Source organism: Macaca nemestrina, chromosome 11, assembly GCF_043159975.1.
Source record: "Macaca nemestrina isolate mMacNem1 chromosome 11, mMacNem.hap1, whole genome shotgun sequence".
NCBI lineage: Eukaryota > Metazoa > Chordata > Mammalia > Primates > Cercopithecidae > Macaca > Macaca nemestrina.
Window position 1 is genome coordinate 45757629 of NC_092135.1, and position 20938 is coordinate 45778566.

Genomic DNA, 20938 nt, shown 5'->3' on the forward strand with positions numbered 1-20938 from the left:
ATAAAGCGATATAAAGCGGTGGGGAAGAAAGCCAGAGTCGAGGTGTTTCTGTGCTTGAGAGTTGGGTTCAGGAGAGAGCTTACAGAAAGGGGAAAATTAAAATTGAAACCATTTGGAGCCAGAAACTTGGCTGCCATCTTCAACGTGTTTTTCATACGGTTCTTCAAAATCCAAGCAATTACTAAGTTCTGTCAATTTGACTCTCCATGTGTTTCTTGAGTCTATACCTGCTTCCTTCCTGTTACCAACGCGTTAGTTCCATCCTTACCAACTTGTGTCTAGACTCTTAAGTGGACCTGTTCCTCCCTTACTCCAGAAACAAAACAAAGCAAACAAAAATGCACCAGAGAAACAGAAAACTTCCCTTCCACACTCTTTGCTAGAAACCGTGGAGATTACAGAAACTAAGGGATCTATGAAAATGTACAGATCTGCCCCTGACAGTTAACTTCTTAAAACCCCTCACTCACTTCTTGTCACTTACAAATGATGAAGGTCAAGTTTTTTTTAACATGACACGCAGTGCCCCCAGGTTTATTCTTTTCCAGCTTCATTTCCTGCTACTCACTGCCTCCCACTTTGATCTTACACCACTAGAAAACTTCTGATCTTTACTACCCTTGTGCCTTGTGCCTCTACACTCCACTGATTTTGTACTTCCTGCAATTCCTGTGGGACACCTCTATCTCACCTCTTCCCTAGCAAGTTGTTAGGTGCTTCTTTCTGTGTTCCTGTAGCACCTTACTTATTTACTGATTGTTATACTTTCTACATTATTGATACTTTCTCTACTTCTCTCTCTCCACGTTAAGAACTTAACAAGTTTTTCTCATTCATCTCTGTATCCTCCATGAGTGGCTCAATGCTGTTGGAATTGGCGCTCAGTTCATGTTCACTGAAATGTGAAAAGAGTTATACAAGGAGGTAGTGGCATTTGACTGGACCTTGGAAGAATGATAGAATGTCACCAAGTTCCCTTTGATGGGGAAGAGGATTCTATACAGAGTGGCTAGCATACGCAAGAGCTTTGAGGCAGTCAAGATGATGATATTTATAAATAATGCTGAATACTCCTTTTGGACAGGAGAGAAGAGGTAGAAAATGTAATGGCACGTAACGCTAGAAAAATAAGTCGGGCACAGATGAAATGGAGCCTGGGATGCCATGTTTTAAGATTTTTCTTTCCTTTTTTCCACTGTAGCAATGGGCAACCTTTGTGTATTGTTAAAACGTAGAAAGTAACACCAACTCTTGAATTTTGAGGAAAGGTTCTGTATTTTCTGTAAGTATCTGATGTGGATAATCTTTTTTTTTTTTTTTCCCCAAGATTTTAGTCATTTTGGTTTCTGTTATATTTAATTTCATTTATTTATTTTGAGACAGGGTCTCCTTCTGTAGCCTAGGCTGGAGTGCAGTGATGGGAACATGACTTACTACAGCCTCCACCTCCCAGGCCCAAGCGATCCTCTCACCTCAGCCTCCTGAGAAGCTAGGACCACAGGCATGCCACCACACCTGGCTAATTTTTAAATTTTTTTGTAGAAATAGGGGTCTTGCCATGTTGCCCAGGCTGATCTCCACCTCCTAGGCTCAAGCAGTCCTCCTGTCTTGGTCCCTCAAAGTGCTGGGATTAGAGATGTGAGCCACCATGCCCAGCCTTTATTTTTTTTTCAGTTTCCTTCCTAAAGATAAGATGTTTTGTGTTTGTTTTTTCAGTTCTCTTCCTAAAGATTATAGCATGTTGCCCATTTTGGGTATAAGTACTTTCTGTCATTGTTCTTTCATATCTTTAAAAGCAGTCCTTGACAACTTCTAGATTTCTCTCAGAGATAATTATTTAATAATGTACCTTGCATTATTTTTTTCTTTAATATTAGAAAATATTCTAATACTCTACTTTCATATTCCTTAGAGAACTTTCTACATTTGTTTCCTTTCTACATTTGTTTCCTTTTGGCTGGTAACTTGGTGTTCAGAATTGCTTGTTGAAACTGGTAAACCTGGAGGTGTTGCTATACATATGCTTTTCCAGGTTATTTGTGAAAGTGTCGAAATTGATTTTGCATCATTCTCAAGGGAGACTGACTATTCTTCCTTGATGTTTGCTTATTCCCTTAAGCCAATATCTAGTTTATGATTGGAAGACCCTTGCAATTGTGTTTGGGTGTGTTTAAATGTGGTGTCATGAAGTTGTGGAAGGAAATCCAGGGATTGAATGTGTTTGGGGAACTGTTAGACAAGATTAGGTTAAATAGGGGAATAGCATATAGGGTAACAGCCATTGAAAAGCAGTGTGCCTTTTATTTTGTTGCTGTGGAGAAAACAGAAAGCTGTGGCCTGTGCTTATGCTCTAGTTGAAGGGAGAATTCTATATATAAATCAACAGTAAATGTTACAATATAGTTTATATTTAAATGCAAAATTGCATGAGAAACCAGATGAATACCAGCTGAGTAACTAAGAAATCCAGGACAAAGAAAAATCAAGAGGCAAAGTAGGCTGGAAAGCTTCATGAAGGAAATGGGACTTCAGTGATCCTTGAAAGATGAGTTAAAATCTATATAGCTGGAAAAGTGGTTGTGGTGGGGGGTAAGAAGTTGCGGGGAAGGCAAGGGAAAGGGCATGGACTAAGATAGGGTGGGACAGTGAGAACAGTATGTTTGCAATGTAGGGTTTAGAACTGGGTTGGGAGGGTAAATTATTGCTAGGTTATTTATGTAGGTCCTTGAATGTCACAGTAAAAGAGTTGGAAAGGTGTTTGGGGCTGTATGAAGGAGTATAGGCAGGTGTTCGGGGTATATGGGAGGATGTATGAGGAGGGGGGATATGAGGTATGTGGGGGATGTGAAGGTGTTGTTAGGTGTGTGAGAGGGTCTTAATGTGGTATATTCTCTAAAGCAAAAGAAAAAAATTAGTAGAGTGAAAAATGTCTGACGTATAAGAAAACCTTCTATACCATAAATGCCTATTAGTCATTGTGATTAGCATAACATTATATTAAGTATTGGCCTATTTTTTCCTCTCTTTAATATTCTACTTGGTCATCTTTACTTGTTATTAATTTAATAAAAAATGCTACTTTCAATCTGAAATAACTCTGTGTATCTGCCCTTTTTTGATTTAGTCTTTGGGTGAAGTATACCTTGCCAGAATGCTGAATTTAACATGCCACTTCTGATTTTTCTTGTTAGAGTGTTTGAGTCTTGAGAGCAGATGTCACATTTCGTACAATTCTTTGGCCTGTCTAGTACCCTGTGGGCTGCCCAGTATGAAGTTGGCACTAAATATTGGAGATCTATGCGTTAACCCTTACGTCTTCAGGCTTGGTAACCTATAAAGTCAGTATGCAGTAACTCTGAATATCATAGATAATTGTCGTGAGTCTTTTAGTTGCCAGAACTGTTTACCCTGATTTATCTCATTTCATTCTCCTGTTTAATCCACTGACTATATCGTGAAGACGACCCCATTTTTCCTTCTTCCCTTTTAATGAGTTTCCTTTTTCATTACTTCTCAGTACAGACTGCTTTCTGCATATGTGCCATTCTTTTCCCTGAGTACCCTCTTCCTTCTTTATATACTTCTTTTTATACTTTCCAAATATAGCTAGAATCTTTTTCATATACTGCTTCTATGAAGCCTTTTTTAATTAATCTTTTTTATCCCTTTTAGTCTTTCTTCACATTCCTCATGTATTTTGTTTGCCAATAAGCTATAAATTATTTTCAATAAATTTCTAAATTCTTGATATGTTTGATATTCAGAATGAATTGCAGATTCCCCAAGGGCAGAAAAAGACTCTTCTATTTCTTTTGGTGTGTTTCCATAATGTTTTGCATATTCTGAGCATTTAGATATGGTTATTGTTACAAGCTCAGTCTCCTCTCCTGTGCCCAGAGCTCATGTGTGGAAAGGTGCCTGCCCTGCTATATTAAAAGTACTCTGGTTCTCAGACTTGATTTTTTTTTTTTTAAATAATATACATTTCCTAGGAAGAAATTGTTTTTCCTTTCTCTTTGTCAATGTTGAGTAAATGCCAATGAGTTAATATATTAATATGACTAAAATTAGTAGTTGAATACGCTTTATTCTGCACTTAGCTCCTGCTAATAATTTTCTTTGCATTTTAATACCTAAATTCTAAGAACCTGAAGGGACATCAAGAAATAATTTAATTTGATCTGCTTTTAGGTCGTGGTTTTATTCAAATAAGAAAATTTGCAGAATATCTAGCCTAGATGCCTCTGCATTTATGTAGATGTGATGTATAAAATTGTAAGTACCTTTTTATTATCAGATATATCAATATTTTGTGAAGAAAAAATAAAAAGAAAGAACATGCTATTTTCTGTATGTTCTAGCAAGCAAAAGTGTAGAATAGCTGCTCTTATGCCTTGCACTGCCTTTTCAGTTTCAGTGGAATTGAGCAGATATATATTGAAAAACTCATTGTATGATATTCTGAGGACTAAGTCCCCTTGTTAGCCATCTGTTAAGATTTCATTTTAAAGACAAACTTGCCTTCTAGTCTTTGGGGTCACCTAGAGAGCTACTTAAATTTTCATCTTCTTGCTCTTCTTTTAATTTACATCTTGTTAATTTTTCTGCTCATTCTCTTCTCTTGTTTCCTTCTCCCCTTTGCATTCCTTATGACTTGATTTCATTTGTTTGTTGGTCTTTGGCATGAGTAGAAGAAAAATAATTTGTTGAATGCCTACTGTATTAGAGATTTTTATTTATGAAGATTACTTGTTCTCTGATGCAAGTTATTTTACCCAACATAGTGACAGACCTGATCACGTATTTTCCATTTTCTCCTTTCAATTAGCATTGAAAATATGGAGCCCGTGGTTTGATACATATTTACTTTACCACAGCAAAATTTTAATGATTGATAGCTGACTTCTTAAGTGTGTTCCACCTGCCACTTTTGCATCTACCAAAAAAAGTCATACATTATTTTTTCCACATTAGCCATAGTATGTAAAGCCCAATTAAAAGTAAGCCATGCCTTGATGCAAAAAGCTTATTACGTCTTAATGGAAAGTTAGTATCATGGATATTCAATGTGTTGTGTAATTGATTTAAAGCATTGATAGCTTACCTTATGTTGTGCTTCATATTTTCAGAATACTTTTCAACAGAAATTTCTCTCTCTTGCCCTTTTTTCAGTCTGGCAGCAACAGACTGCAGTGGTTTTTTTATTTGATGTTTTGGTTTATCACTGCCACTTGTGAAAATTCAAGAAAGTTGTCATTGATGTATTTCTTGGCCCATACAATTAAAGAAGTATTGGCTTGATCTCTTCCTTTGACATACATGTTACTAGATGACCGTGGTAGAAGTCTGTGGTCCCTGAGTCATTTTTGTTGAGCAGGATTTGTGGTAGATGTTTAAATGCATCCTTTCTGAAAATTATGATGATTTTTTTTTCTTAATAACACATCTTTTAACTCCCAGCATTTTATATGCATTTAGTTTTACATATAGATATTTTATGAGTAGAAGTTATACTTGTCTTTCTGTAGTTTCCAGGATTTTCTTTTTCCTTTGTTGGAAGTAGCCATTACTTTACCTTCTTGGAGGCACATTTTAAGTACACGGGAGAGAAAGCAATAAGAAACATTCCAGAAATTACTCCAGAGAGTAATTTCCAAGTACAGAATAAGACTATTTCTAGGGTAGGCAAGGTGGTTTATGTGTTCATTTGTTTGACACTTGCATTGGAGACATTCATGGTAGCTTATAGTTTTCCTTGAAATGTCCACGTATATTATTTGTGATGAGACATCTTTTTAGATTTTTTAATTGGATGAACTAGTTGGTACAGCATTGAGGAAATGGTTGAACAGATAGAGTGGCTGTGTTTTAAGAATGCCTCATATGGCATGGGTTATAATGAGGTCATTGGGACAATCAGTGGAGTGTCTAGAGTGGTGCTACAAAAGAAATGCAATGCAAGCAGCAAATACGAGCCAAAAAATGAAATTTCAGATTTTTTAGTAACCACATTAAATGTTTTTAAAATAAAAATAATTTTAGTAATGTATTTTATTTAACACAGTGTATTCAGAATATCATTTCAACGTATAATCAGTATGAACATGATTAATGTGGGGTTTTTTTGTACTAATTTTTTGGAATCCAGTGTGTATCTTGTACTTATGGCACATCTCAATTCAGATTAGCCACTTTTCTAGGGCTCTGTGACTATACATGGCTAATGACTACTGTATTGGACAGCTAAAGTCTAGAGCATTTAGTGAAATTGTGATGATGCCAGGAAATTGGGGAAAGCATAAGAGGAGCAAATATGAATCTCTAAGGTAGACCTTGTGCAGGGAATTCTATATGAAATGATATCTATATACTTTTGGGAGAGAGTCAGAAACTGATGTGAAATGAAACTTTGATGATGGTGAAACCATTTGGAAGATGAGAATGGCAGAGATTCAAAAGAAAATGAAAATAGGAAATGGCAGAACTTGACAATGGTTAATATTCTGTAACAAGGCCAAAATATAATAGTTGGTTATCTTTTTAAGAAAAACATCTTTTTCATCCAAGGGCTTTTTAGCTTAGGTTGTGTCTACATAGCGTGGAGGAGAGAGGTAGTTATTCATGAAACACAAGAGAAACCATTGAGATCAGCAGATAAAATTGATTGCAGAGGAATAATGTGGCTAGCAGGGTGGCATGGAGGATGATATATACTAATATAGTGGAGAGGAAGAGTCTGAGGTAAATGATTGATTTTTATAAACTAAGAACTGGACAAAGTTCTTGGTGACTTAAGAGCAAATGAAAGATTAGGCAGAATACTGTATCAGAATTTATTGCTTTGACAGTGAAATAAGAGGACCGAGTGATAGGGACTTTGGTCACAGTATATAAGTGGTTAAGAGCTCATGCACTTAACTTTAATCCAATCTTGACCACCTAACTGTATTTCTTTGCAAGTTGCAATTATCCAAGTCTCAGTTTTTTCATCCATAAAATGGGCAGAAACATCTGCTTCATAGAATTACGTGGATTAAATGAGATTATATATGTAGCGACTTTGACTAGTATGACACATCTTCCTGTTATTTCTCTTAGTTTAGGATGTCCAGAGGGGAAAAAAGAGTTACCATCGTGTTTTCTTGGAATACATGTTTATACCACATCTTCTAAGCTGTTACCCGTTAAAGCAGTTTTCAGAGTTCAGCTTGGTGAAATCTCTTCATTAGTAGTTGATGAAATTTCCTTATACATAATTCCTATTAGGTGAAGAAAGAAGTTTCTAAGTCTCATTTTGTGATTGGTGTTGATAACGAAAATGAGGACAGACGTCTGGGATTGAATCTCAGCTCCACCATATAATGACCTAATCACTTCATCTGTGTAGGTCTTAGTAGGACTTGAATTGAGTATTTCTCCAACTGTGGTGTGAGGACCTCTGGCATTAGAATCGTTTTGGTTGTTAGATAAAAATTCAGATTCTTGAGCTTCACTTTAGGGCTGCTGAATCAATCTCTGAGAGTGGAGCCAAGGAAGTTTTATTTAACACTGAAATATAGCTGTTGCATATCACATCCAATTGGAGAGCCACTAGAATGGATGATTCTAAGATCTGATTTGGTTCAAGATGAATCTGCTACTCACTGTATTAATCTAGAGTAGGAGTTGGGTAGGAATAATAATACCTATTCCTGTTTACAACGTAGGATTGTTGTGGGGATCAAATAAAGTATTTTTAAGTTTGCAAAAGTAGGATTAAGTTAAAAGATATTTGAAGTTTAGACTCCTGTAGATTGTAACATCTAAAGGGCAGTGACTTTTCTGTACTAGGTGAATCTAGGTGGATCATAGTTCCATTAAGTAGTTTTTAATGACAAATTTCCTGTCTACCAAATTATGAGCTTATTTTTATCTCTTTCATCCACATTTAATTTTTTGCTTCTTTTTAGTTGTGTAGAGGTGAAACAGGATTATAGACGTTGAAACCAGATGGATATATAATTTGAAATATTAATATCTGTTCTAATTTTTAAATTTAGAGGTTGAGAGTGTGTCAGTATTATAAATTTTTTTCTCACAATCTCTGTAACTCATTAATCATTCAAGGTAGATTGTTCTGTTTAAGGATTATCTGTAATCTACCCATAATACTCTTTTTCCATCAGTTAACCCCTTCTGCTCTCAATTAACGATAAAACCAACCCAGAACAAAAAGCCACCCTACCATGGGTGTACTTTATGGGGATAAAATACAATCTCCCATTTTCTCCATTTCCAGAGAGATATATATGCTCTCTTATTGAGCAGTGTAACTACTTTGTATTCATTACAGTGTTTCATGCTTTAAAAATTTTTGTTTAATCCTACACATAACTAATAGAATCTCTTTTTTCCCCCCATGGAAATAAAAAAGCTGCTTATTAAAAATGCAGAGCCCCAGATAAACAATACACTTAGAGATAATTTCAGTGGGTCTGGAATAGGCCTGGAAGTCAGCATTTTGATGATTTTGATGGAGGTTGTACACTGTGAGAAACGTTGCTCTGTTTCTTATTACCTCCAGAGACATAAAGATGTGGGTACTGGCTACATAAAATAAATTAGGAATGGTATGCTTCCAGATTGAAATGAACAAATAAATTGTACATCAGAACTCCATGTATGTTGGTGTATGTTTTCCATAGGAACTGAAGATGATATTAACACAGATGTCAAATGAAGGGACAAACCTACCATCCACAGGTTACAAATGTTTAGTATTACAGAAAACATTTTTATAAAAAGGAAGATCATAGGACACTTAACCTCTCAAAGTTTATACTTCTCAGCCTTCCCTTTTAGGTTAGCTTCAGGGATTTAGAAACATTACCATCCATTACAGAAAACTGTTAAAGATTATGTGGCACAATAAGGGGGAAGCAGAAGTAGAATAGACAGTGTATTTCTGTTAAGAAAAGTACTTATATTAAGAAAAACTATTGAGCTTTATTGTATACGGAGTACTGTGCTCTTGCAAGCATCTTCTACATCACTAGTGTTCACCTCTTAAAAGCATTAAATGATACTGGCATTGTCTTCATTCCCTTCAGTCCTCAGTTTTTGGTCCTCTTTCCTCTTCCTCACTTAAACAGTCTACTCACTGTTATTCTGTTTTTGTAATTTGTCTCATGTTTTTGACTTCCCTGACTTCTTGCTTTTCTTTTTTATTGTATAGTATAATTACAAAATGAATAAAATAACTTCTAAAAGAAAATTTAAAATATATATCAAAAGTGAGCAAAAAATTTAAATTTGGTTTACTAAAACCCATTTTCTTTTTGCCAGTGTTGCTGTTTTTTCTGTTAGGTATTTACCCCCAAATTATGCATTGAGGCATAGCCATAAATTGCTTATTTATATTTTAAAAATGCTAATATTAAAGGCTGAGATCTTGGACTGTGTGGCACCTAGGGACATAATTCTCATCAGCCTATCACTGTCATTCACTTCATCAGACTTAAACAGGGGCTTTTAACGTCTGTAGATATGTAAGTTCCTCTTGGGCTTTTTCATTGCAGTTGTTTCCTCTTCTTAATTTGTTTTTAAAAAGCAGAAATGTTCTTCATTAGAAATTGGGGCAGGTGGATGAAAGTGATAAACAAGAAGAGGATATGTGAGTTCCACTAGGAATTGGTCTTCAAATTTAGTGGAAGGCCAGGGATTAGAATTGGTGACCCCTGACTCATCTGCCAGCCAGCTGCTTAAATTGAGAGCAGTTCTGATAGATACAGTTGTTCCTTCTGTCCTTTCAACTGCATTTTGTCTCCTTTTCTTCTGTGTGTTGCTCCTGTCCCTTCCCCATGTCCTCAATGCACAGATACGCCACTGAGTTTGAAAAGGGGTAACTGGTAGCCTTATTAGTAAAGATGCTGTGTCTCTCTATTCTTTTACTTTCTTCTACACATGTCTTGATCACAGAATTTTATGCTCTGGGTAGACCTGAACCTAAAAGTTGGACAGCTGTGGCCTTACTTAGTTTTTGGCATTCCAAAAGTAACTTTTAACGTGGAGAAAAGTGCCCTATTATTTGAACTTTTTTGAATCCTCTTTTGGTATATTTCAGTGGCCCACTAGTAAGAATTTTTTTGTCTTATGTTTAAATGTTTCACTAATAGAAGACTGGGAACAGTTCCTAATAATTATTATGGTTCTGTGGATCTCTGTTTTTTAAGAAAATGATGGATGTAAACATTTCTCTGTGGAAAGAAACAGGGGAATGACATTCAGGATAGGCTAACAAAAGTCACGACGTTTTTTTCAAGACATTTGTTTTATTAAAACATAAGCAAGGTGCATGCTTTGGCAGCACATATACTAATATTGGAATGATGGAGAAAACAGCATGGCCCCTGGTCAAGGATGCCATACAAATTCATGAAGAACATAAGCAAAGATATATTACCTTCTTAATTTAACTCTTCCACTATTGAATTTAAAGTAAGGAGTTTAACTGTATTCTTTAGTTCTACTTTTCCTGAACAAAAAATTTCCTTGACTCTTTGCTTAGTAAACAGTTTTTCTTGTTTTATTAGTTCACATAGATAGTAAAACTTATCAGTCATTGATTATTGTTGAAGTAAACATGACTTTTCAAGTGAAAGTTGTATTAGTGAAGTTGATAAAATTTGTAAACTAAATGTGAGTAATAGGCTTTGCAGATGTTTATATGAAAGCTTTCTGTTTCTGTAGGGGGCTAGTCTAGACTATGTTGTCCATGTTCTGTGGCTGTGTCTTATCTATGTTCTGCTGTAACTTTGATCCTTTCTTTAAACTTTACATTTATCATGCTGCTTTTTTTACTCTTTTAAAACTGTATTTCTCAATTACTGACTATACAGAGAAATATGAATGCTTATAATAAAAGCTGTTGTCTGTTGTGTGTGATTTTTTTTTTTCCGTTAAATTATGAGGGCAAAATCTATAGAGCTACTATTAAAATAATTCTTTGTGATAATTAACATAGGACAGAACTGTCTTTTTGTTAGATTTTAGGCAGTGTTAATATAGCAAGACTATAAAAGTGTCAGAGAAAAATTTTTTATTTTGGTTTACAAGACAGAATTAAGCCGGATTTGGAGGAAATATTTTAAATTGTAAACATGAAAGATTTAGATTAAATATACTTTGGAATATTAAACAAAAACATGTGTGTGAATCTGATTATTCCTGCTACTCCTCTTTTATAGTACTTAATGTAAGCCAGTATCGAAAACAATTTTGGTGATTGTTGAAAGGTGTTGGGTTGAGGTATTTACCTTTAAAGTGGACAGACATGACTTTCACAAATAAGACTTTTTTTTTTTTTTTTTTTTTTATTAAGAGGCCAGGAACTATGAACTGGATTTAGATATTTATCTGATTTAGAATGTTTATCTGAAATTTTTGGTTGCCTTTTCTCTGAGTTTGAGGGGAAGACTGCCCTTTTTTTGTGTTACAGTGACTTAGAGATTTTTAGAGAAAGGTTTTTTTTTATTTTTATTTTTATTTTTATTTTTTTTTGAGACGGAGTCTCGCTCTGTCGCCCAGGCTGGAGTGCAGTGGCCGGATCTCAGCTCACTGCAAGCTCCGCCTCCCGGGTTTACGCCATTCTCCTGCCTCAGCCTCCCGAGTAGCTGGGACTACAGGCGCCCGCCACCTCGCCTGGCTATTTTTTTGTATTTTTTAGTAGAGACGGGGTTTCACCATGTTAGCCAGGATGGTCTCGATCTCCTGACCTTGCGATCCGCCCGTCTCGGCCTCCCAAAGTGCTGGGATTACAGGCTTGAGCCACCGTGCCCGGCCGAGAAAGGTTATTAAAGTTTTTCCTAGGCTGGGCATGGCAGCGCATACCTGTAATTCCAGCACTTCAGGAGGCTGAGGTTGGTGGATTGCTTGAGCCCAGAAGTTTGAGACTAGCCTGGGCAACATGGCAAAACCCTGTCTCTACAAAAAAATTAGCTGGTATGGTGGCAGCCACCTGTAGTCCCAGCTATTTGGGAGGCTGGGGTGGGAAGATCAATTGAGCCCAGCAGGTTAAGGCTGCAGTGAACTGTTGCCATGCCATTGCACTCCAGCCTGTGTGACAGAAAGAGACCTGTCCAAAAAAAAAAAAAAAAAAAAAAAGTCTTGTCTCTTTTTGGAGGAAAAGGTAATAGTTATAGAAAAATCATATAAGCTTAACTGATTATTTTAATTTTTTAAGAGTTTAGAGATTAGTATAATAGTTTTTTGGGAGTGGACCATATGGTAAATGTATGTTTTTCAAACTTACTAAATGCAATCAAACTGTTTTCAGTTAAGAAGTATTTGCAGATTAGAGATGATATTTTGCTTTTTTCCATTTGATTTCATGAACTGATAACTGTTTTTCAACTTTGCCTTACTCTGTTTTGTGTTGCTATTACAGAATACCTGAGAGGAGGTAATTTATAAAGAACAGAAATTTCTTCTCTTATATTTCTGGAGACTGGGAAGTCCAAGATCAAGGCAGAGGCATCTGGTGTGGGTCTTTTTACTGTGTCCTCACAGGGCAGAGGGCAGAAGGACAAGAGACAGCCCACTCCTTAAGAGCCCTTTTTATAATGGCATTAATCTCTGACCTAAACACCACCCATTAGGCCCCACCTCTCAATACCAGTACATTGGCAGTTAAATTTTCGAAGGGATAAACATTTAAAAACATAGCAAACTTTTTCAAGCATTTTCTCAATGTTTTACTCCACTCCATTATCTCACCTATTAAAAGGAAGTTAGGGATGGGGAGAAAGTGGTAGAAAGAATGTATCAATGCCTGAGATAGTTTGATGTTCAAAGACTGTCCACTTGTCTGATGTGAGTTGAGGCTAAAGAAGAGCAAAACTGTGGAAAGCCCTGTAGGATTTGTTAAAGATTTTGATTTTAAGGCCAAGGGTAGTGGGAAGCTGTTGATTGGCTTTAAGTTGAGATAGTGATTTGATTTTGTTTGCTTTAGTAAATTGGCTTCTGGATGAAGAACTGATTGGATGGGATAAAATGGAAGCTGGGAGACCAGTTAAAGAGGCTGTCACTATAGTCCAGGGAGAGATGTTGGTGACTTGAAGTAATAACCTTCCAGTGATACTCACATTCTTTACAAAACTAACTTAGATTTTCTAATTCTGGTGCTTATGCCTTAAACCTCTTCCCTCATGTTCTTTTGTTGTTGTTGTTTCAATTATCTATAAATTCTCATTTGACAAGCTAGATAATATGGTTTTATTGTTGTACTGATTAAGAGAGCTAGTGTGAATGGGTGATTTCTTTATGAGCAGTATGAATTCCTTTATACAGGGTTTATTTACTTTGTAACGTATCATTACTACCTACCAACAAGAAGCTGTTATGGTTGCTGCTCTGTATTATCAATCAGTGATGACTAGTAAGCATTTTTTAATTAAAAAAAATTTTTTTATAGCAGATTCTTGCTATGTTGCTTAGGCTGATGTTGAACTCCTGGGCGTAATTCTCACACCTCTGCCTTCCAAAGTATTGGGATTACAGGTGTGAGCCCCTGTGCCTGGCCCCAGTAAACATTTTTTAATGTCAACTCAGGATACTTCACTCATTTTTAAAATACTTCTTTATTAATCTTTTTATTTTCTAAAGTCAGTTTTAAGACAAAAATCTACTCTTTCCAGAGGTATTAACATTATTTTAAAAATAATAAAGAACATTGATAAAGATGTATACTTGAAATTCTCTGTCTTTATGATCTTCTGGTTACTTACCTATCATTCCTTCCTTCCTTCTCTCTTACCTTGCAAGATAAATTAAAATAGGCCTTAGTTGAGTTTTAGAAGTATTGAAAGATTTGTGAATTCTTTTATTTTCTACTTTTAGTGTCTTTTGAAAATTGAGCTCATTTTTCTCTTCCTTTCAAGAAGTTAACGATTTCTTAAACTTTGGAATTAGTTTTTTACTATTTCTGCTTAATACCAAGGTGTCAAAGTGCCTGCAACTAGTATGCCAGCATTAGATATTTGTTGAATGCATAAGATGCTGTACCTGTGTGAAAGACATAGTGTCCTCTAAGATTTCTTGTAGCATGTCACCAGAATAGATTTCAAAGTGTCCTGCCCAGGGGTAGAAGGGCTAGAAAGGGTAAAAGTTTCTCATCCTGAAAGGAAATCATTGGGCTCCTATTTTTCCCTTTTTGTTTAATGGAACTCTATTCCTTGTATAATGTTATAAGAAGCTTACTTATATTGATTAAAATGAGAAAAAAGCAGGTCTTTTCTTAAAACCATTTCCCCTACCCCCTTTTTAATTATTAAAAAGGCACAGGGAAGTTGAGGTCTAGAACATTTTCAGGCTTTCTTGGCCTATCCTAGCAAAGCGGTCCTAAATGTGGTCCCAGGTGCTATTTAGTTGAATGATAAATCCGAAGGTTTGTGATTTGCTCTTTTCCTGGTTCCTTTTATTCTATATATACTTTTTGTATTTAGGAAAATGAAGTTTTTTGTTAGTTGATTTTAAAATCAGTGTCTTTGTTCTGGGCTACCAACCAAATAATAACAATTTGAAGTATATTTCTTGCCCACAAGATGTCATTTCCTAAGAGTGTTAGAACAGTTACCTTTAAAGATGAAATACTACTTTGTTCTAATGCCTTCATATTGTATTTTTTCTGCCTGTACATCAGTGTGTCTGTATCTGTGACTTGAATTTTTTTTTCTTTCCTTTAGGTCTTTTTGGAGAAAACATTATAATGGATGTTAGTTATTTAGTAATTGAATGCAGGTTAGTTAGCATCCTTTTTTTTCTCCTCCTCTCTAGAAGAAGGTGCGTAGTTGTGTGTGTGTGTGTGTGTGTGTGTGTGTGTGTGTGTTTTAGATTGACAGGGCCTAAAATGTTGCATTGCCAATACATACATTTTATTTGAAAATTTATTCTTTTTTCATATATCTAACTTGCCTATCAAAAGTCTTAAGTTTGTGAGAGGATAGGAAAGAAAGATGCTAACTAACGTACATTCAATTACTAAACTAAATAACAAAAAGCCCTGTGTACAGTATCTTCTGTATCTAGAGAAAGGTTTAAGAAATGAAGTCCTCTAAAAATATCGTTAATACAAAAATGTACCGTTTGTATTGAACTGGATCTACAATTTAAGTGAATTAAGAAATAAACTATAAAGAATTGTTTTAAAAGGGCAGCTGCTTGTGTCTTTTATGAAAGGAAATTCTACCATTAGAAATTTGCCACTCTCTTTGGGACCCTAAAACTTTTATGTTGAGGCATTTTAAGACAGTGATTTGAGAAATTGATGGAATTACTCAAATTTTGGTCTGTATCCAGGTAGATGTATATTTATTTGGAGCCATCTATGTGGGGATAATTAGTCATTTAAGTGTTAACAATATCAAAATACATTTTAGGTGCTTGCCTTTGTAATTTGTCAGGAATTAACATTAGAAGCCCTTAAATAAGGCTGGATGCAGTTGCTCAGGATTATAATCCCAGCACTTTGGGAGGCCCAGTGGGACGGATCACTTGAGGTCAGGAGTTCGAGACCAGCCTGGCCAACATGACGAAACCCTGTCTCTACCAAAAATACAAAAATTAGCTGGGTGTGGTAGCAGGCGCCTGTAATCCCAGCCACTTGGGAGTTTGAGGCAGGAGAATCGCTTGAACCTGGGAGGCGGAGGTTGCAGTGAGCTGCTAAGATTGGGCCACTGCACTCCAACCTGAAACAACAGAGTGAGACTCTGTCTCAAAGGAAAACAACAACAACAGAAAGAAGTCCCTAAGTAACTAGTGATTAAATGTTGACTTCCAAGTATTTTTACTCTCCTTCTTACACATGCCACATGCACATTGTCTAATGCCACAACATACAATGTTTATATTTTTAGTTTATTCTGTGCTAGTTGTGCTTTTAGTTTAGTAATAGAAATATATTACTTTAGTTGGATGGAATCTTGTAATGTTTTGTCAGACTGATACTAAGTACTAAGTATGGGATATTACAGAGAAGAGGAAAAAAATTTCTGGGAAGAATGCCAGACAATGTTTGTGTTTTCCTTTAGAAGTGATTGTTCGGTGGTGGGAAGGGGCTTAGTTTAAAAAAAAAAAAAAAAAAAACAAATTAAATGGACAGGGCCTAAAGTGTTGTATGGCCAATGCAGAAATTTTATTTGAAAATTTATTTTCTTTCTTCATTTATCTAACTTGTCTATCAAAAGTCTTTTGGGACATTTTGGACTTTCTGCTAACTTTTGAACAGTGTTACTTTTCATAATGCTTAAAAGCAACCCAGGGCAGCCAAATAGGAGAGGTGACTGCCTCTAGGATGTGTATCAATACAGAAGAGAAAGGCTATCAAAAGACTCAATGTGTTTATAATTGTACGGAAACCAAGTAGTAAAATGAGTTTTGTTTGTTTGTTTTTTGTTTTTGAGACGGAGTTTTGCTCTTGTTGCTCAGGCTGGAGTGCAATGGCATGATCTCAGCTCACCGCAACCTCTGCCTCTCGGGTTCAAGCAATTCTCCTACCTCAGCCTCCTGAGTAGCTGGGATTACAGGCGTCCACCACCACACCCACCTAATTTTTGTATTTTTAGTAGAGACGGGATTTCACCATGTTGGCCAGACTGGTCTCGAACTCCTGACCTCAGGTTATCTGCCTGCCTCGGCCTCCCAAAGTGCTAGGATTACAGGCATGAGCCACTGCGCCTGGCAAAATGAGTTTTCAAGTAGGAAAGAAACTACGTAATATACAAGAATTTTAGATTTTTTTTTAATACTCATAATCTTGCTTCTTAAAAGTTGAAGTGACATAATTATGAAAAAAACTGTTGGTGATTATGGCCTGTTAAATGATTCTATATCAATTGTTATTTAAGGTCATTATGAATTATCAGTTTACCATCTTTTACTGTATTTAAAGCTACTCTTAATACGTATTGTTAATTTTCTTCATTAGCTGGTTTTAAATGACCAAATATTGCTTTGATGGAAATGTTTGTCATGAGGTTTTTATGCTTTGTTTTATTTTTGTTCAGATTTCTCACTCTTAACATTGCTGGTTCCTCAAAGGTGATTTCACATTATCTTCATAGCAAGCAGAAGTGATCCATTTTTACTCTTTCTGTAACAGATTGATGTTTTATTAAAAAGAGGGCCTGCATCTTCCCAAGTAAGATAAAGCACTAAAAAAAACCTTAATGTAGGTAGTGTCTTTTCAGTGTAATTGACACTTTTAGGTTGGATTTAGTACGAACTAGTAGGAACTACTGTGTGCATGTTTGTTTCCTTAATCTGTCTATTTTAGGAGCTCTGTTCTGACTTTGAGAATTTACCTTTTACCTCTCATTCTTCTAAATTTCTGCCTGATTTTGGTTTTTGTGCATTCAAAAAAATAGCCTATAAATTCTGATTCAAGTATTGGCCTCTAGCTGCAGTCACCATTATCCCTTCTCCCCGCAAAGAAGAACATCTAATATTAGAAATCTGTTTTGCACAGTCTCGGTAAAACTTGTACTTACTTGTACCTGTTTTGATGTAATTCATCTTATGAGTTAGGGCCAGAGAACTGCATAGAACTATTTTGATCTGAAAACCTGGGCATTTGTAGATACTCTACACATTTTGTAGCTGTAGGCAAAAATAATTTTCTGTTGTGTGTTAGGTATCTTTGAAGATATCTAACTTATTCTGGGCAATATACAGTATATGTTTCGTGATAGTAAGACTAAAATATTGGAAAAAAATTACCAATGAAGTGAAACATAGGATAAATATGTATAGAAGCAAGCTTTGTTTTCTCAGAAGTTTGTAAGATAAAACATTTAGAAACAGCTAACTACCCAACCCAATAAACCAAATCATTTTTATCTTTTGCTTTCTTATGCTTAGGGAAAACAAATAAGGGACTGTGAAAAGCAAAACGTTCTTCTGTGTATTCTAATTTGACAATCCTTTTAATACCTGTGGCCATTTAATCAGCATAGATATTGTATACCTCTTGTTTTTATTTATATTTATTTATATATATATTTATTTATATTTATTTATTTATAGTGTCCTGAGTTTTGTTCTTTTCCAACACAGTTTACTCATTAATCTTTAAAATACTACCTCTATTCTTTTAATGACTTCGAAACCTCTCCTGGCTATACCCAATACTACAGAATATAGAATGCTCTAGTCCAGTGAGGGCAGTCTTGTCAAACACTCTGGTTATTCACAACCCTGTTTATTTGGTCTTCATCTTCCCTACCTCTGTTCAACTTATAGTTCTGTGTCTCCTTAGTAGCCCTGCTTTAGTTTCATTTTCTCTGTAAAGCCCTCTTTTTTCTTACTATTCTAGGCCTTGTGAATTGTTGATTTAGTGCAAATTTAACTGAATTCCTATACTGTGCTAGGCACTGATGATACTTCATCTGTATATGTCCAGTATTAAGCAAAGTTTTCTCTAAAAAAAATTTCTAAAAAAAAAAAAGTCATCTTATATTTGAATCCTTACAAAGTTTTTCATATTTTGAGCTCTCTCTCAATTATTTTGAATAGAAGTATAGTATTTGGAGAAGATAGATGAGCTTGAAATGATGCCAGTCAGTACTAGTTTTAAAAGTCTGTAGAGGTTTCGTGAGGGAATAGATATAAGGGTATAGTAAAAAGTTTAAACAAATTAGAAATTGTTTGTGGGCAGGGAGTTAACACTCTTATAATTTGTTGTGAAAAAAGCCTTTAAAATCACTTTTAAAAGAGATATGTAAGAAGTTACATCGTGAAGATCATAGTATGTACCTGTAGAACAATTAAAAAACCAACCATCTTAAAATCATGGGAATGGATATTTGTGGCTTGGAAAAACATTTTCAATGATGATATTATGACTTCCAAAAGTATTGTTTCTCAGAACGACTTAAATGGAAGTAAAGATTATTCACTTCATGATACTTACAGATTTCTCAGAAAGTAATGAATGATACTTCTGGAAGATGTAGGTAAAGTTTGAATAAAGTTATTTTGTAAAATTTATGTGCTTTGTGATTTTAAAACATTCATAAGACTAAATTAATAAAATTATATATTGGACTGTGTGATATACATGGAAAGGTTTGTATATTTCAAATTGGTAAAAATTTTAAAAAAGAACTTTTTATTGGGGAAAATTGGGAAATCCTTTGTGTTGAGGTTTGCCTGATACTCATTTATTTATGGTAGCTTGCAAATTTCTGGGCAGTAGGATGATTATTAAGCATAGTGAGAGAGTGTTAAATAATACTTACTGAACTAATAAAATTCTGTATACATTTACTTATTGATGCCATGAAAGATTATACTATACCAGAATTTTCCAATTACCTAAAATCCTTTTGTGTAGTATTTTTAATACTTTAAAAAATTTATACTGTGAGATGTTTTGGAATAAAACCATCATTCAATTTAATCCACCTTCTGTAGCTGATTCCTTGGACTTGTGGTTTGTCCCCACAGTGGCAGGAGTAATGACATGTGAAAGGGAAACAAGAATTGCTTTGTAAGTTGGATTTATTACATTTGAAACTTCATTAACTCTTTCCAGAGGACTAAGTTGCCTGTGGTAGGCACAAGTGTTGGAAAGAGATTGTTTCATACCTCTTTATACTATATCTCAATGAGTTTTTGATGGTTTCAGACAGCATTAGAATATTTTTCCAGAAATTCCTCAAATTTGTAAGTTCCCAGAACAATTCTTATTTTTCTGCTTAACATTGGTTGCATACATAGGAGAATTGTGATAGGTGAGCTAGTCACAGGGCTGTGAAAGACACTGTCATCTTAATCAGAAAAAAGTGTAGTGAAATTGATAATTGTAAAAGATTTGAATTTCATCCACTTGTTTCAAAGAGTAGAGGGAAAACAGTAGTAGTTGGTTGGTTTTTATTCAATTGTTGTAATGTGTTTTTGCATTTTATCATTCGTTAAGTACTGTTTGTGTTTAGAACTCAAGTAAGATGGATAGTCTTAGACCCTAGTGGCATTCTTTTTTTTTTTTTTCTTTTTGGAACATTTGTTTTACATTGATTTAATTCAAAGCTGCAGACCACAAAAACTCCTTAATGCCAATGATAAAATTGTTAGATATTTCATCATATTGAGAATGACACATTCTAAGCAACTATAACTGTACTCTACAAGAAGACAAGACTGAGTGCTTGGCTCACACCTGTAATCCCAGCACTTTGGGAGTCAGAGGCAGGAAGATCTCTTGAGGCCAGGAGTTCAAGACCAGTCTGGGCAAAATAGCAAGACCTTATCTATACAAAAAAATAAAAATAATTAGCAATGTGTGGTGGCACATACCTGTTGTCCTAGTTACTTAGGAGGCTGAGGCAGGAGGATCGCTTGAGCCCAGGAGCTCAAGGCTATAGTAGGCTGTGATTGCACCAATGCATTCCAGCCTGGGCTATAGAGTGAGATCTTGTCTCAAAAAAAAAAAAAAAAAAAAAAGAAAAAGAAAAAGAAAAAGTTTAAAGAAGGGAAAGTAGTGAAAATGTGATTAAAGAATGTAATAGATGGAAGAGTTTAGAAAAAAAATGTTTAATTTTATGTTAAGCTACATCGAGATATTTTTTGATTGACTACATCTATTTGACAATTTACCAAATATTAATTGAATGCCTTCTGAGTTTCAAGAATTGTGCTAGATATTAGGGATTCAGTCATGAAAATATTACACCATTTGCTTGCAAGAAACTGACAGTCTGGTGAAGGACATGCCATTCTATCACCACCTTCTATCTTCTGTCTAAATAAAGACATGTCAGTTTAGGTCATTCTAACTCATATATCTTCTCTGGTCCTTAAATCAGGTGTCCATCATTATTTTTATGAAAAATTTATTTTTAATTGACAAATAAGAATTGTGTATGTTTATTATCAACATGGTTTGAAATATGTATATGTTGTGGGA

The 20938-nt window shown here is 35.1% G+C and overlaps 1 protein-coding gene and 1 non-coding gene across 3 annotated transcripts in view; both read left to right on the plus strand.

Annotated features, from left to right (window-relative positions):
• LOC105492701 (activin A receptor type 2A) overlaps window positions 1–20938 on the plus strand; it is a 90920-nt gene that overhangs the window by 22739 nt on the left and 47243 nt on the right. The gene's annotated exons all lie outside the window — the stretch shown is intronic.
• Window positions 10334–10436, plus strand: LOC112428630 (U6 spliceosomal RNA). The gene has a single exon (XR_003020678.1). It is a non-coding gene; the product is annotated as a U6 spliceosomal RNA (small nuclear RNA).